This window comes from Ambystoma mexicanum, chromosome 3p (genome assembly GCF_040938575.1).
Source record: "Ambystoma mexicanum isolate Mex_15411 chromosome 3p, UKY_AmexF1_1, whole genome shotgun sequence".
NCBI classification, from domain to species: Eukaryota; Metazoa; Chordata; class Amphibia; order Caudata; family Ambystomatidae; genus Ambystoma; species Ambystoma mexicanum.
The window spans coordinates 822,880,197-822,896,023 of record NC_090925.1 but is presented as its reverse complement, the minus strand read 5'-3'; the positions used below and the strand labels follow the sequence as shown (position 1 = coordinate 822,896,023).

Sequence of the window (15,827 nt, the reverse complement as noted above, 5' to 3'; positions counted from 1 at the left end):
AAATCTGGATCTTGCTTTTTTCAAAGTCTTAAATTCTCTGTATGGAAATCAATAGTACAATTTTTAGATGAAGTATTTCCTGAAGAAAATTATGCAATTGCTTAAATAAGAATGTTTTTTTTTATATCCTGTATTCTAGCCTGTACAAATTACTTAGATTAGTTATTTTGAATGGAAATTCATATAATTTTATGCTTTACATTTGTTTATGTAATTATATGGAAATTTAATAAGTGTATTTGAAAAGTGTATTTGAAAAGTTGATTCATCAGCTAAATCAAGTCAAATAAAAAAAAAAGATACACCAACTTAAAAGAGACAATCCAGTGTTTTATAGTAGCAACACTGTAATTATGCAACAACTTACATTTTTTAGGAAGGGAACTGCAGCACTGTCTTTAAAAAAAAAATAAAGTTAACACATACTGGTCTTTGCCAGACAGGCTATAGTTAGCTTAAATGTATCATCCTACTTACTTCTGGGTTGCAATTATTAAAAAAAGAGAGAATATGTCTTACCTAGAACTCCCACACAGGCCTTTTGCAATTTTAATAGTGGAGGAGATGATTACTGCTGCCCCATTAGCCTCTTTGAGCTTGTAGTGAACAGATAAGACAGTGGAGGGAGCCCCGGGGGCAAGAGAGGAATGCCAGGGAGCTGTCCTGTCATTGAACAAGGTCCTTTAAATAGCAAATTGCTATGCGACACTGCTTATTTTATGCCTTGCACTTAAAAGTTATGCGCCAGATAAACCTGTTTTCTCACGCAAGAATTGCGAAACGCTGGTTAGAGCAATTATAACGCCCTGTATGGACTACTGCAATGCCCTACTCAGTGGAGCAAATAGGGAAGATATAGAAAAGCTTCACACTATCCAAAATGATACGGTTAGGGTAGTGTGCAACATTCCTAGAAAGGAACCTATTTCAAGAAACAACTCCACTGGTTACCAGTGGGAAAAAGAATACAATTTAAAACACTCTCATTAAGTCATAAATATCTTTATGGAAATGCCCCCCACTAAAAGAAACAGTGACTCGACACAAACCCAATAGATCCTTACGATCAAGCACGGCTCAACTGCTTTCTGTCCCTTGCATTAAAAGAACGAGAGGCAAGGGCAGATCCTTCCTTTTCCAAGCCGCACAAACACGGAATGCACTTTACGCACAGAAGAAAAACCCCTGGTGTTCAGGTAACTCCTGAAACACTTATTTGAATAAATCATTCTCGTTCTTTGATGTTTTTGATGTTTTTGTCCCGTCATACTGGAAATATGCCTGTGTTTATGTGCGCCCTGATGCCCGTCGGTTATGGCGCATTATAAATAAATTATAACCGTCACGTACAAATCAAAACAAGCCGCTGGACGACATGGGCTCATACCACCCATTATCCTTCATCAATTCGGACGCAAACATTTTTGGCAAGCAGATTTTGCCTCTGATACCACACCTGATATATCCAGACCAAGCAGTCTTTGTCCCCTCCAGATCCACATCCCTTAACCTTAAGTGTCCCTTTGGTATTCTTTCGCAAAATGATCCTCAGGCTAACGCAGTGGCACCAACACTGGATGCAGAAAAAGCGTTTGATTCGCTCTGCTGGGCATTTTTAACTTCTGTATTACACTCATACTGACTGGGGCCTTTCTTTATTAAATGTGTTCAGTTGTATATTAACGCCCTAACCAGCATAAGGGTTAATAGAGTTCTGTTGCCCATGGTAACGTTGGGTCGAGGCACAAGGCAGGGCTGCCCTTTATCCCCTCTCCTTTTTGTGCTATGTATCAAACCTCTGGCTGAGCTCATTCAGACTAAGCATGGGCACAGAGGCTTAGACATTTCTGGTCCTCCGGATATTATATCCTTACATGCAAAGGACGCCCTGCTGTATGTCCGTGACCCAAACGAGAACTTGCATTTTATTCTTGAAGACAATCAGATTTTCTCTCAGTAGTCTGGATACTGTATAAATTGGTCTAAATCAGAGCTGTTCCCTCTTATGACCAACTCCAGCCCCGCCCTAGTGATTAATTCGAATTCCTAGGAGTCAATTACATACTACCAGGCCCTTGTAAAACGATAATCTTGCTGCTTATCTTTCAGTCCACACTGAAACAATTGGTCTATGGGCTAGACTACCCCCTTCACTGTATGGCCGCCTGTCTGAAAATTATTGTGGTGCTGAAGCTCCTATATTACTTTACCAACATACCTATTTGGTCTGGCAGAACCTTCTTTAACATAATCGGGTCATTGGCATCGCAATTCCGATGGGGCTCGGGAACAGCAAGATTAGCATAGAAAGACATGGCCAAACTGTATGATTAGGGTGGCCCCAGACTTTGAACTATACTATTTAGTCGCGCAAGCGCAATTTGCAGCACACTGGTACGCAACATCCCTGGTCCACCGGCATGCAGCAAAAGAAAGATTTGGTGCTAGTTATATTTGCAGAGAAGTATTATGATAACTGCACGTTTGCACATTTGATCCGGTCCTGGGAATTGATACTCCATATAGTGGGAGGGCTCCTTTGTGGCACTATCCCGACATTTTACCTGCCCAAGACAGGGAAATCAAGGGCAATCGTACAATGGGAGATATGTTCCGGTGGGGAGGGGATTTGTTTTTCTGCCTGGATTTACTTCTAAATTCGGCAACAGCCCTGCTGTATTGCTTCAATACCGCCGCACAAGTTCTTCTTTCCGGAAGAGATGGAGGCTGTTTCTGATAGAACCCGAGACATATGACTTGCTCGACACCTTGCTCGAAACCATCATGCAGGACACGATTTGCCAGAGGCATGTATCAACATTATATAGAAAAGTGCAACAAGCTACCGGGACCATGTCTCGTGATTGTACCCAATTGGGAAATGGATATTGGCCGTGGGGTATCTGATGAAACGTGGGCGAGATAATGTCTCCTCACCATGAGGTATCCGATAATGCTAGGGTTTGCTTAATTCACTTCAAGCACTGCAGTAGATTACATTACACTCCAGCAAAGATTGCAAGGTTCTCTCCTGATGTTAGCGCAGAATGTCCTAAATGCCTTGCAACACCAACAGATTTTATACATACGTTTTGAAAATGTCACCTGGGGGCTGAATTCTGGTCAAACTAGAGTCGACTTCCTAATTCCCATTTCTCTCCCTTTTTCCTGCAGCAATGGCTTGGCATAGAGGAGGTGCTAGCGCCACTAAATGGGTCAATCCAATCATTGTTATTCATCTCAGTGTGTGCCGGATAAGTGAAGACTGTTTCAGGACACAGAACACTGACTCTAATGCAAGTGAATAGTCATGATATACAGTATTTGATATCCTAAAATTAGGACATTTATCTACCTTTACAGAGTATAGAAAGCTTGCAAAATTCCATCAAACATTTACAGAAAAGAAGGACCATCTTACCTTGAAGACTGGGTGGTAAATATCCATCCAATACTGTTAAAAATGGGAAACAAGTTAAATTAGAAGAAGTTACTGAAGAAAACAGGAGAACAAAGTATGTTAATGAATTGCTTTCAAGTTGAGAAGGTTGTTGTAATGTAGTGCAAAGATGAGTGGACTAAAAACATGGAACAATAGAGCATTGCACTGTGATAGCACACTTCATTATACTGCAATGCAATACAGGAGTATAGTTTCACATCTTTAATCTGTATAGATTCAGTGAATAACTTTACTTAAGAGACAGGTTGAAACAACTCTGTGAAAAATCTTTAGTTAAGAGACAAGGTGGAATAATGTATCCCTACAAAACCCATGAAATTTGTCAGGTGTTGTAAGAGACGAAAACATGAACTTGCAGGGCCTCTGTTGATGTCATACCTGATGTCATTTATGATACCATTGCTGATACCATCTGTGACAGCATCTATGTGCGCATGAGCTGAGCAACTGATGGCCTGCCAGTTAAGGTTGCCATCACTTCCAATACTTGCAGAATTGATGTGTCTTGTTGCAATGCATTGTTTTGCTTTAACTGTCTCTTAACAAAAGTATTTTCACTGAATTTACAGGGGTTTGTTATGCTATATTTTAACCCACTTGTAGTAAATAGCAATGTACTTTGGCCTACTGGCATGGACTTTGGCATGGCCAGTGCACTCTTCAGTAAATATTAACGGCACACTGGCCATGGCTTTGCCACTGTCCACCTTGCACCATGCAGGATAATAAACCCGGATGCCCTTACCAGTATCTCTTTTGGTATTAAATAACCACTGCTAGTGTCCCCGTTTAGTACTAAGTAACCATAGCCCACTATGCAAGTAAGAGTATTCAGAAAGAGAATGTGTGTGACATGCGTTGCTTTTGCATACAATTTTCTGAATGAGCCACCATATGCTCTTGCAAGATTTTATTGTAAATGTTTACTGTGAAATTACTGTGAGAATTTACTGCAAGAACCCTTGCAAGAGACTCTGTTTCCACAAGAGTAATTCTTGAATTCCTTTTCATGGTAATTCTCACAGGGCATCAATATGTTTTGGTTCTTACGAAAAGACGAAAATGCAATAAAGTTAAAATATTTTCCCAAGCTCTCTTCCGCCTGCTCTGTATGTGCATCCTTCCTCATTTTTTAGTCTTCCCATTTCTCAATTTATTTTCAAAGTGCTCCCATCTCCTCGCCTAATGTCCTTTATCCATCGTTTCTTAACCATGACAAACTTCAAATTACTGCATGTACCTTGTGAATTACTTGTGGTAATCTTAAATTATTTTCCACGGAAAGACGACAATGATCTTTCTGAAATAGGCCTTCACACTTCCCATGCCTAGCCTGATGTGAAACCTTCCCTTCCCCTCCTATCAATACTATTTTAAGTACTGGTTGATCACAGGAACCACTTGCATTGGGGGTCAAAATGGAGGCTTACCATTTCTGAAAAGTCGCAGTGCTGCAAAGCACCATGGGGCATATATTAAAGTTTTTTTGAACCAGGTGGCACCATCTTCTCCAACAAATATTTAAAAACGAATTGCATGGATTTACACCAAATTACAAGAAGAAATATTTGCTTTGCGCCCAACTTGTTTCTAATTTGGCGCAAATCTGTCTGGAAGTTTCGCAGTTCAAAGGATGCACCTTTTTGACCAAAGCAAAACTAATGGGATCTGTCAAACAACAGCTTTTTTCCTCCCAACGCCTAACTTTTGAAACTGCGGACAAATATTCCCCTACTTTTTCAATTTAGGGGAACACAGGCCAATATTTTTTCTGCACAATTTCAGAGGGATACCTCAAAGGAGTCAAAAGTTATTAACAATAGAATGTTCACAAAAGTCAGTGTGGTGACGGCGACTGCTGCCCTGTAATATAACAGTAGAAAGCAAACAAGAGGGGGAGTCCTGTCTATGGAGTCAAAGCTAATTGCAATTTAATTGTATGCAAAAGAAATTTGATGTGTATCTGATCCTCTATTGTAGCCTAATTTATGCATATCCAAAGGATAGGTGTACAGACAAAGGAGAAGTAATACACATGCACACGTGTGAGTTAAATTAAATTAAACCTGAGAGTAGTTTTTATTTTCACTTCTCAGTCATTGAAACTCTTTTTTTTAAAAAGGAAACAAAAATTGGATTATCAATTCCAAAATGCAAGACAGAAATTGCATTTATACATTTATACAATTGTTCCGCATATTCAAAAGCGTGCTGCATGGAGACTTTTGCGGCACGCATATAACAGAACCTGGGTGAATGGATACATGAGTATACCGTATGCTGACATTCTTTGAGAAAGACACATGTACAGGCAGATTTTTCTTGTATTTAGTACATTACTTGTTCTTCTCATAATTCACCTAATAACAGTACCAGGTAAGTTACACATTTATCTCAAACGAATAGAAACATAAACAATTATTGCTCTAAACACAGGACCTTGGATAGGTCTAACAAAAGCCAGGCTAGAGGGTGACCAAAGTGGATCGACGTCCCTGACGTAAATCGAACCCAAGATTGTAAAGGGGGAGGGGGGACCTAACAACAGAAGGTGGAAGGGTCCCTGGACGTTTCAGCTAAAGAGTGGGTCACAGCCTTCTTCATGGAGCCAAGGTATGGGGTCCCCTGTGAAAGATGAAGGGGAATTATGGTTAATACACCATATATGATGTTTGGGTGCAGTGTATAATACCATCAGATGTTCCAATGATAAGATACTAAAGGAAAAACAAATTAAAAAGGGGCTCTGGTAAACTCATATTTATGGTCAGGAACTGACCTTGCGCTGGACTGGAACCTGGGTGTTAGCCAGGCGACTGACTTTGAAGAATTCCAACTGAAAACTTTCAAGGATGTATGTTGATAAATTCTCACATCATGTAGTTGTAAGGGACAGGGAAGAGCAGAAAGGCACAACTGGGTAAATGTAGAATAGAGGATTAAAACCAATTGTAGTAGCACGCCTAGGAAGCTGGTTACATTGATAGGAGAGCTGGGTTCCCAACGGGTGGGTAACTTAAGGTTTCAAATGGACGTGGAAATCGAGCTGAAATGGCCAGTGAGAGACCCGGAATGAGTCGAGTCTGCAGAAACAAAACAAAACCGAACAAAGACACCCCAAGATGTGGTAAGTATAGGCGAAGGCTACAAGCGCAAGCAGGGGCCTAAAAATATGAGACAAGAGCAGCTGTTACCTTGTAAACGCAAGCCACAGCAGACGTGTGTGTCTGTGAGTGAAAGCGCAGTTCGGAATGAAGCTGTAAGCACAGCGGTGTAATGCGCATGTGCAGAACTTAGAGACGCTGCTACCCGGCGCACGCGCGGCGGGGAGAAGGGAAAAGCGGTGTTATGGCGACCAATTGCTAGTTGTAGGAGGGCCAGATAATAATACTACCCTAAGGCCCGCGACGGCAGCGGGCTAAGGCAAACGCTGGAAATGCAGGTATATTTGCAGCAAGGGTGTTGAGAACTTAAGAGAAAGCTTAAGCGCTGCGGCTCGGGAGGGAGAGAGTACAAAAGCCTACCGTGGGCACCATAAAATTCTGGGTTACGCTGAGATGGTAAGGGTTAAAGCAAAATGGGCACAATACCAGAGCTTTCAATGTGATAGATAATCAAAAGGAGAAGGTCTAAAAATAGTGATGTGGTTCTATTTCATTGAGCCCCAAAATTGTGGATTGGAGTTTGTATACCCACCACCTCTCTTTGAAATTGAGGGAGTTGGTGATGTTGTGGGTATTAAAAACTTTATCCGCCACCCACCATGTAAAGCTGTCAGGGCCGTGTTGCAGTTCAAGGAAATGAGCCACGAAAGGGGCCGTCAGAGTTTTGCAACGGATTCTGGAACGATGTTCCCCAATTCTTTTGTGAACTGGCCTCGATGTTTGTCCCACATAGATTAATTTGCAGGGGCATTCTATAATGTAAATTACGTTGCAGGTCTTGCAGTTAGTAAAGTGCTTTAGTTTCCATTCCTTGTCACCAATCATGAACAAGTTCATTTTCTTGGTTTGTTTACATGCAGTACAATTGCCGCACGGATGGTGGCCGTTGATCTCTCTCAGGTTCCACAAGGCAGATCGTGTACTGGTTTTGGTCATTCTAGCATGCGTGAGCATGTCTCTGAGATTCTTAGATCTTTTGAGTGCCATCCTTGGTAGCGGTTCCTGTGGTAGGCTAAGCTGTATCAATGGCCAGAATTTTCTTATGGCCCCTTTGAGTTTAGTGGTATTAGGGCCAAAAGTGGTAACACATGCCATGGTGGTTTCTTGTTGGGTGTCCTGAATTTTAGGTGTTAGGAGTGCTTCTCTGGGTGTAAATCTCGCTCTCTTCTGTGTGTCTCTAAGGAGCTTTCTGGTGTAACCACGAGCTTTCAATTTAGTTTCAAGAGCTGCTGCATTCACTTTGTAATCTTCTGTGTCTGTACAGTTTCTCCGTACTCTAAGAAACTGACCATAGGGAAGGTTATTTCTTAAGTACCGCGGGTGATTGCTTTTATAGTGGAGCACTGTGTTGCGATCTGTCTCTTTTTTAAACATGGTGCATTCCAAGCTGTTGTTCTTAGGTCTGATGGTGAGATCCAGGAAATTAATGCTGATGTTGCTGCTGTTGATCGTAAATTTGATCTCATCCGTCCGATTATTGATCCATCCAAAGAAATCTGACAGGGTACTGTTTTCGCCTTTCCAGATGAAGATGATGTCATCGATATATCTGTGCCAGAGTACAATGTTGTCAAGGAATGGATTGCATAAGTTGAGGACGTTATTGTATTCATATTCTGCCATGAATATAACTGCCATGCTAGGGGCAAAAGCCGCCCCCATGGCAGTGCCACGGATTTGCAGATAAAAAGTTTCTTCGAATTGAAAAAAGTTGTTAGTTAGAGCTAGTTCCAATAGTTCGACTATTAGGTTGATCGGAACTCTGGTTTGTAGCATATGGTGGGTAAGATTGTGTCTGATGCATTCGACCGCTGCTTCTTGGGGGATACTCGTGTAGAGGCTATTGACATCCATGGTGACTAGTATATCTTCAGAAGAGTTGAAAGGTTGATGTTCAAATCTGTTTATAGTAGCCATGGTATCTCGCAGATATGTCGGAGTTTTCTGACTTAAAGTTTTTAAGAAAAAATCAATAAATTTGCAGACAGGTTCAAGCACTGAACCGCACCCTGATACGATAGGTCTTCCTGGGGGTGAAAACTGGTTCTTGTGGATTTTGGGTAAAGCATAGAATGCTGGAATACGTCCCTCAGAGTTATTGAGAAAGATTTCCTCTTTCTCCGAAATCCAATTGTTCTCCATTGCGAAGTTGGTTGTATCTTTAATCTTCTTTTTGATTTCTGATGTAGGATCTTTGCGCAGTTTTTTATAATTGCCCTCTTCATTAAGCAATGACATAACCATTGCTTTGTATTGGTTTGTGCTCTGGACGACAACCCCTCCTCCTTGGTCCGCCGCTTTAATAACGATAGAAGGATTTTCTGCCAGTGCCTTAAGGGCTTGTTGTTCCCCCTGCGTGAAATTATTTCTTTTATGTGAGGTGGTACGCTGAGCTTTTTTCATTTCTTGCTTGATGCATTTTTCAATCGCAAGGACGGATACTGGCATTTCGTTGTCATTGGGAAGGAAGTCCGATTTTTTCTTAAGCCTGAATCTTCAGGTTCTAGGGGACTTTCTTTGTCTTGGAAAAAAACTTTTCTTCTGATGGTTCTGTAAAAGTGTTCCTGATCGAGTCTGAACCAATCGGTGTGTTTAGTCGGGACAAATGAGTCCTTTGGATAATACAGATTTCTCCTCTTTGGTAAGTGTACTTCCTGAGAGGTTGAAGATCGGTATGGTCTCTAATATCTCCTCCGTCTCCTGTTGGGGTTCGATGTCCTCCATCGTGGAAAGTTGTATGGAGGCATGGGCTGGAATTGAGGAGGGCCCCAGTAGCCTCCCCTGGAACCCCCTAGGCCTAAAAAAGGCGCCATCTGTCGCTGCTGATGGTTGTCACGGTTGCTTGGTCTGCCGTTGGTATTTGCTAAGTCATCGTCGGATGATCCCGAGCTTGATGTGTTCCAGAAAGAGACCATTTTGCGTCTATTTCTAGCTGGGCCCGTTTGGTTGAGAAGTCTTTCTTTTTCTTTCTTGTCCTTGTAGTCGACTGATAGATAGGGATATACGAGTTCTAGTTGGAAATTTTTAATATCTTTGGCTAGTTTTTTGTGCTTTTTTTCTAGCGTACTACTCATAAAGGTATCCATTGTTTTATTTATTTCCTTCAGTTTGTCTCTAGCGTTGTCCAGGCTATCATCATTGAGGAATTTCTCCTCTTGTACTTTTAGTTCTTTGGCGATGTCTTGGTGTATCCTCCTGGCAGTGGTAATCGTTAGAACCATCAGGTCCCTGCTGCATTTAGTTGCAATTTTGCTAAAGCCAAGTATATAGTCTTTATCCTCTAAGAATAGGGCTGGCTCGTTGCGTACCTGCAATCCCATGGATACTAAGTTTGCTCTGAGGTATTCCCTTAGGAAGTGCCCATGCACTTCAGTTCTAAAGCAGCGTTTTTTGAGGTTGAGCAAGTCCTCACCTGATGCTGAGGCTGCTAGGAATTGTTGGGCACCCTCAATGTTAAAAAGAGTCGGGCCTTGAATGATCTCTAGGATCTGTTCTTCCGTGAAGCTGAGTGTTTGGTCCATGGTGCAGAGCTAGAACCAGTAACAGTGCCAGGTCAAAATGGATGACCAAAAATAGGGGTGAGAAAACCAGAGAGAGTCCTAAATGGTTGGGCTAAACTAAGTATAGCAAGGGTTAATGTGGAAAGGTCCCTATTATAGCCGAAGCTATATCTCTACTGAGAAAAACGGGAGGGAAAGTCCCAAACAATATCACAGGACAAAGGGCTATCAGTAGAAAGCAAACAAGAGGGGGAGTCCTGTCTATGGAGTCAAAGCTAATTGCAATTTAATTGTATGCAAAATAAATTTGAGGTGTATCTGATCCTCTATTGTATCCTAATTTATGCATATCCAAAGGATAGTGTACAGACAAAGGAGAAGTAATACACATGCACACGTGTGAGTTAAATTAAATTAAACCTGAGAGTAGTTTTTATTTTCACTTCTCAGTCATTGAATCTCTTTTTTTTAAAAAGGAAACAAAAATTGGATTATCAATTCCAAAATGCAAGACAGAAATTGCATTTATACATTTATACAATTGTTCCGCATATTCAAAAGCGTGCTGCATGGAGACTTTTGCGGCACGTATATAACAGAACCTGGGTGAATGGATACATGAGTATACCGTATGCTGACATTCTTTGAGAAAGACACATGTACAGGCAGATTTTTCTTGTATTTAGTACATTACTTGTTCTTCTCATAATTCACCTAATAACAGTACCAGGTAAGTTACACATTTATCTCAAACGAATAGAAACAACATACACAATTATTGCTCTAAACACAGGACCTTGGATAGGTCTAACAAAAGCCAGGCTAGAGGGTGACCAAAGTGGATCGACGTCCCTGACGTAAATCGAACCCAAGATTGTAAAGGGGGAGGGGGAACCTAACAACAGAAGGTGGAAGGGTCCCTGGACGTTTCGGCTAAACAGTGGGTCACAGCCTTCTTCATGGAGCCAAGGTATGGGGTCCCCTGTGAAAGATGAAGGGGAATTATGGTTAATACACCATATATGATGTTTGGGTGCAGTGTATAATACAATCAGATGTTCCAATGATAAGATACTAAAGGAAAAACAAATTAAAAAGGGACTCTGGTAAACTCATATTTATGGTCAGGAACTGACCTTGCGCTGGACTGGAACCTGGGTGTTAGCCAGGCGACTGACTTTGAAGAATTCCAACTGAAAACTTTCAAGGATGTATGTTGATAAATTCTCACATCATGTAGCTGTAAGGGACAGGGAAGAGCAGAAAGGCACAACTGGGTAAATGTAGAATAGAGGATTAAAACCAATTGTAGTAGCACGCCTAGGAAGCTGGTTACCTTGATAGGAGAGCTGGGTTCCCAACGGGTGGGTAACTTAAGGTTTCAAATGGACGTGGAAATCGAGCTGAAATGGCCAGTGGGAGACCCGGAATGAGTCGAGTCTGCAGAAACAAAACAAAACCGAACAAAGACACCCCAAGATGTGGTAAGTATAGGCGAAGGCTACAAGCGTAAGCAGGGGCCTAAAAATATGAGACAAGAGCAGCTGTTACCTTGTAAACGCGAGCCACAGCAGACGTGTGTGTCCGTGAGTGAAAGCGCAGTTCGGAATGAAGCTGTAAGCACAGAGGTGTAATGCGCATGTGCAGAACTTAGAGACGCTGCTACCCGGCGCATGCGGGCGGGGAGAAGGGAAAAGCGGTGTTATGGCAACCAATTGCTAGTTGTAGGAGGGCCAGATAATAATACTACCCTAAGGCCCGCGACGGCAGCGGGCTAAGGCAAACGCTGGAAATGCAGGTATATTTGCAGCAAGGGTGTAGATATAACAGGCCTAAAAATGTCCACTCACCAAATTGATTCTTGCCGCGTAAGAAATGGTGAGCTGAGAGCATGTGGAGAGTTGAGGGGCAAGTGACTTTTTCTCTCTAGCTAGTAGTTTTCAACTTGATTTTTTTTTTCCGCCAGATTTATATTATGCCATTGCGCTAGCACATGCCATAGTTAAGGTTAAGATGGGTCTCATCACAAGTTGGGCAGAGCGGTAAAAATGCGGTGATAACGCTATTTCCGCTGCATTACCGTTCCTCCCAACTATGAGTTGGGCGGAAAGTTGGGGCTTCACCTCCAGGTCTGAGCTGGGTACATCTGCTGACTTTCTGCCCATTTGTGGATCAATTAGCGCAGAGCTGCACTTATTGTGCCAAAAATGCCACATTGGGTGCAAGGAACCAAATATAAATGGGGACTTATCGCCCCATTGCAACTTGGGATCAGGCGCTATTAGTTGCAGTAACGCTAATAGCACTGGGCAGTATTACACACCAGGATACCGCCCACTCGTGAGGAGGGCCTAATAAGTCTCTATGGAGTTTCAAAAAATACATTTTCTAAATAACCTCTGAACCCTTGCATGAGAAAATCTGAAAAACGTGCACAGTAATATTTCGAGGTAGTAGCCTGTGCATGTATAATTTTATAATGTGTCATCAACGGCTTCATAGTTTAAATTTTTTTTGCATTCATTGCGTTTTGAACAGCTTGTTACATGGAGTTTTCCAATAGGAAAAATGATATTTCTTTGGCCCACAAAACTTAAAATTGGCTGCTTCGATTTTCCCAATTTTTGTCATGCACCTAGATTTCATCAGCAATTGGTGTACTGAAAAAAAATAGAAAATCGAACTGGCCAACTTTGAAATATTAACATTTTAAGATTTATCTATACTTGTGCATGCCCAGAATTAATGCCCATCTGTCATACAAACGTGTTATACAGTTCATACATTATGCCACAGCATCTTCTAAAAACTCACAAGAAAGTCAGGGCTCACTTTGATGTCAGTTTTCAGACGTAATTATTAATGTGCCAAAACTGTACAAAGAGGCGTATGAGTTTTACAGTTCGTACATTACTGTCAAGATGTATTTCTAGAATGTGGCCTTGTGGACAGATTTTATGAGGCCACCCTAATTATAATAAACAGGGAACTCTGAGAGGTTTACCATTCTCTGAAAAGAATGGTAAACCTTGACTAGATACCTCAGGGACAAGTCCTGAAGAAAGCTGAGAACTACATCAATCCCGCTGAAACCGGTCAACTATAAAGGTTCAGGGTGATGACCTGACCCCCGAGACAGGCATACAACTGGCAAGCTCGGAGAATTCAAATCAGTTTATTTTATTGATTCAGTCTGTCAAAGTGCTGATAATAGATCCACATTCAGAAAGACAAACGCTATCAATGCTCGACAAAATTTCTTTTTTTTTTTTTTTAAATAGTTGGTATTTCTAGTTGATAAGACACACTATGAGGAAGTAATTAAAAATAGAATTTTACTTCCAAGAATGTGCATTGTTTTAAATGTCAGTATAAGTAGTGAGAGAGGGAAGGGTCAGTCTCTTTTCCTATCCCCTCACCTAGATAGGCGGCACATCAGCACACACTAAGGAGAGATCATCCATTTGAAGGATAGTCTCTTTTGCAGGGACATTTTAGTAATGAGTAGGGAATTTTAGATGTAGAAATTATAAATGAATAATTTCAACATTTTCTGTCTGTACTGTGATAAAAAGATATAGGGCCTCAGGCAGAATCTGCTTGCCCATATACTTTTGTTGTAATTCAATTCCAAAGTTTCAACAGCACCACAGCCAACACGTGTTTTGACCTCTAGTCAGGTCTGTCCATTTTATACAACAATACACATAGCATCAAGGGGTAAAACCCAATCGATAGGTTCCCAATGCATCAAAGTGAAAAATAAGTATTCGAACAAAACAATTAAAAAAGACCATATACATAAAATGCAACATTTTAAAGAGAAAAAGGCAGGGCCTGGAAGAGAGGGAAATGAACAATCAGGAAGTTAGTTTTGAATCATGATAACAAGATAAACAATGAATCGCTTCGATATATTTGTACAATTATATCTATGGCCATTATTAGGTACACTTCAAAAACTCAATTAAACGGAAAATGCGCTAAAAAATGTTAATGTCTTAAAAGATGGGCAATAATCAAAAACATATTAAACATCTTTTTAAAGAAAGTTCCTATGTAAAATCTTGAGCAAATAAGGCTCAAACCCAATCATTTCAAGCACTAGCAGGCATCCATTTTGTGAAATGGATGAGCCTCCTGTGCTTGTGTTAATATCTGCCCTCGCGGCACTAATGAAGCAAAAGCCACCTGCTGGTAGCTTTAATTACAGCGGCTTTTGCTTCATTATTGCCGGAGAGAAGAGAATGCAGGCAGGAAGGGGGGATAATGTGCATAGGGAGATGACATCTTTCGAGAAACGTATAACATCTAAACATGACTCACGAGGCTTGATTGCATGCTTGTACTGCAAGCTAATAGCGGCAGAGCCAAGAGAACCGGATCTGCGTGATTTTTCCGTTGCGGAAGTCAGCGATGGAAAAGTTTGCATGAGAAATGTGCGAACCACAAAAGGATAGCACATTTCCCATGCGAACATGCATTCAAAACCCCTACATACCCACACCCCCACCCACACCATACCCAAAACACTCCCCCACCCACACCGTCAACACTCCCCCACCCACACCCTCAACACACCCCTAACATAAACAAACCCTACATACCTTTTTTACACGCTTCCCGTGATCGGGAACCGGCGCCGCAGGGTCCTTTTCTTTTATTTTGTTCGGGAGCTGCAGGGGTGTCCCCCGCAATCCCCTCTCACTATACCACACAGTATAGCGAGCGGGGTGTTGCGGGGGACACCCCTACAGCCCCTGCAGTCTTTTTTTTTAAATATACTTACTACAATGCTACCACCAAACGTTCGAACCTTTGGTGTTCGCACCTTTGGTGTAGCATTTTTCAGACTTTTTGTATGGTCAGACCTTTTTTTTTGGTCCGATCGTACAATTCAGAGAGAACCTTTGCAGTATGGGCCCAATGGAGCAGAGACATGGGGGAGTAAAGATTACCAGACCTCAACCTTGCTGCAATATAGGTGGCAGGCAACAAATATCATACATTGCTGGCATTATCCCCCACAAATACTCACTAAAATGTACCCAGACAAGAGCCAATTGTTGGAAGTGCGAATGAGGAGCCACCAACATCTGACATATTTTTGGAAGGAGGTCCTGTCCTGGATCAGAAAGCCAGGCACAATCTCCTGAACATGTTTGACTCTTTCATCAAAGCCACGCTCCCAAACTAGTCTATTGTGTCATTCTCTAGCTTCTCTGCCTCTTTCCATTGGTCTATAAGCAAAGAAGTAATGATACAGAGTGAGATTGAATAACATGCAGCCTGCTGTGAAATAGCCAAATGGGACATGAGCACACCTCATGTATCAGCATTCAAATTGTTCCCTAATTCAATGCTCTCGTGAAATGGTTTTACTACCTTTGATATGTGTGGGATGTAATCTGGGGCCCTAGTTTCTATGAAACACCTAATATTAATGAATTATGTGTTGTTTAAAAAGAAAGCAGTGTCAATAATATTGACTACATATACACGTCGTAATGTGAGAGTGAGGTAGAGTTTGTTTTTGAGGTTGCATTTTCTAACTTGGGCTAATGCAACATCTTCGATACTATTGTACTAGCCCCCCAGGCCAAACATTTCCAGTTCTCCCGAGTGTATGTGGTTTTAAGATATATATATATATAGTAAATGCATCTTCCAGCATTCTCTACATGTTCTGGCATTCTCTAC

The 15,827-nt window shown here is 41.5% G+C and overlaps 1 long non-coding RNA gene across 1 annotated transcript in view; it reads right to left on the bottom strand.

Annotated features, from left to right (window-relative positions):
- Nucleotides 1-3,420: 3,420 nt before the first annotated feature.
- Nucleotides 3,421-15,827, bottom strand: part of LOC138579621 (uncharacterized) — a 141,062-nt gene continuing 128,655 nt past the window's right edge. The window contains exon 3 of the long non-coding RNA XR_011304099.1: nucleotides 3,421-3,454. This is a non-coding gene — a long non-coding RNA (uncharacterized lncRNA). The remainder of the gene's footprint in view (nucleotides 3,455-15,827) is intronic.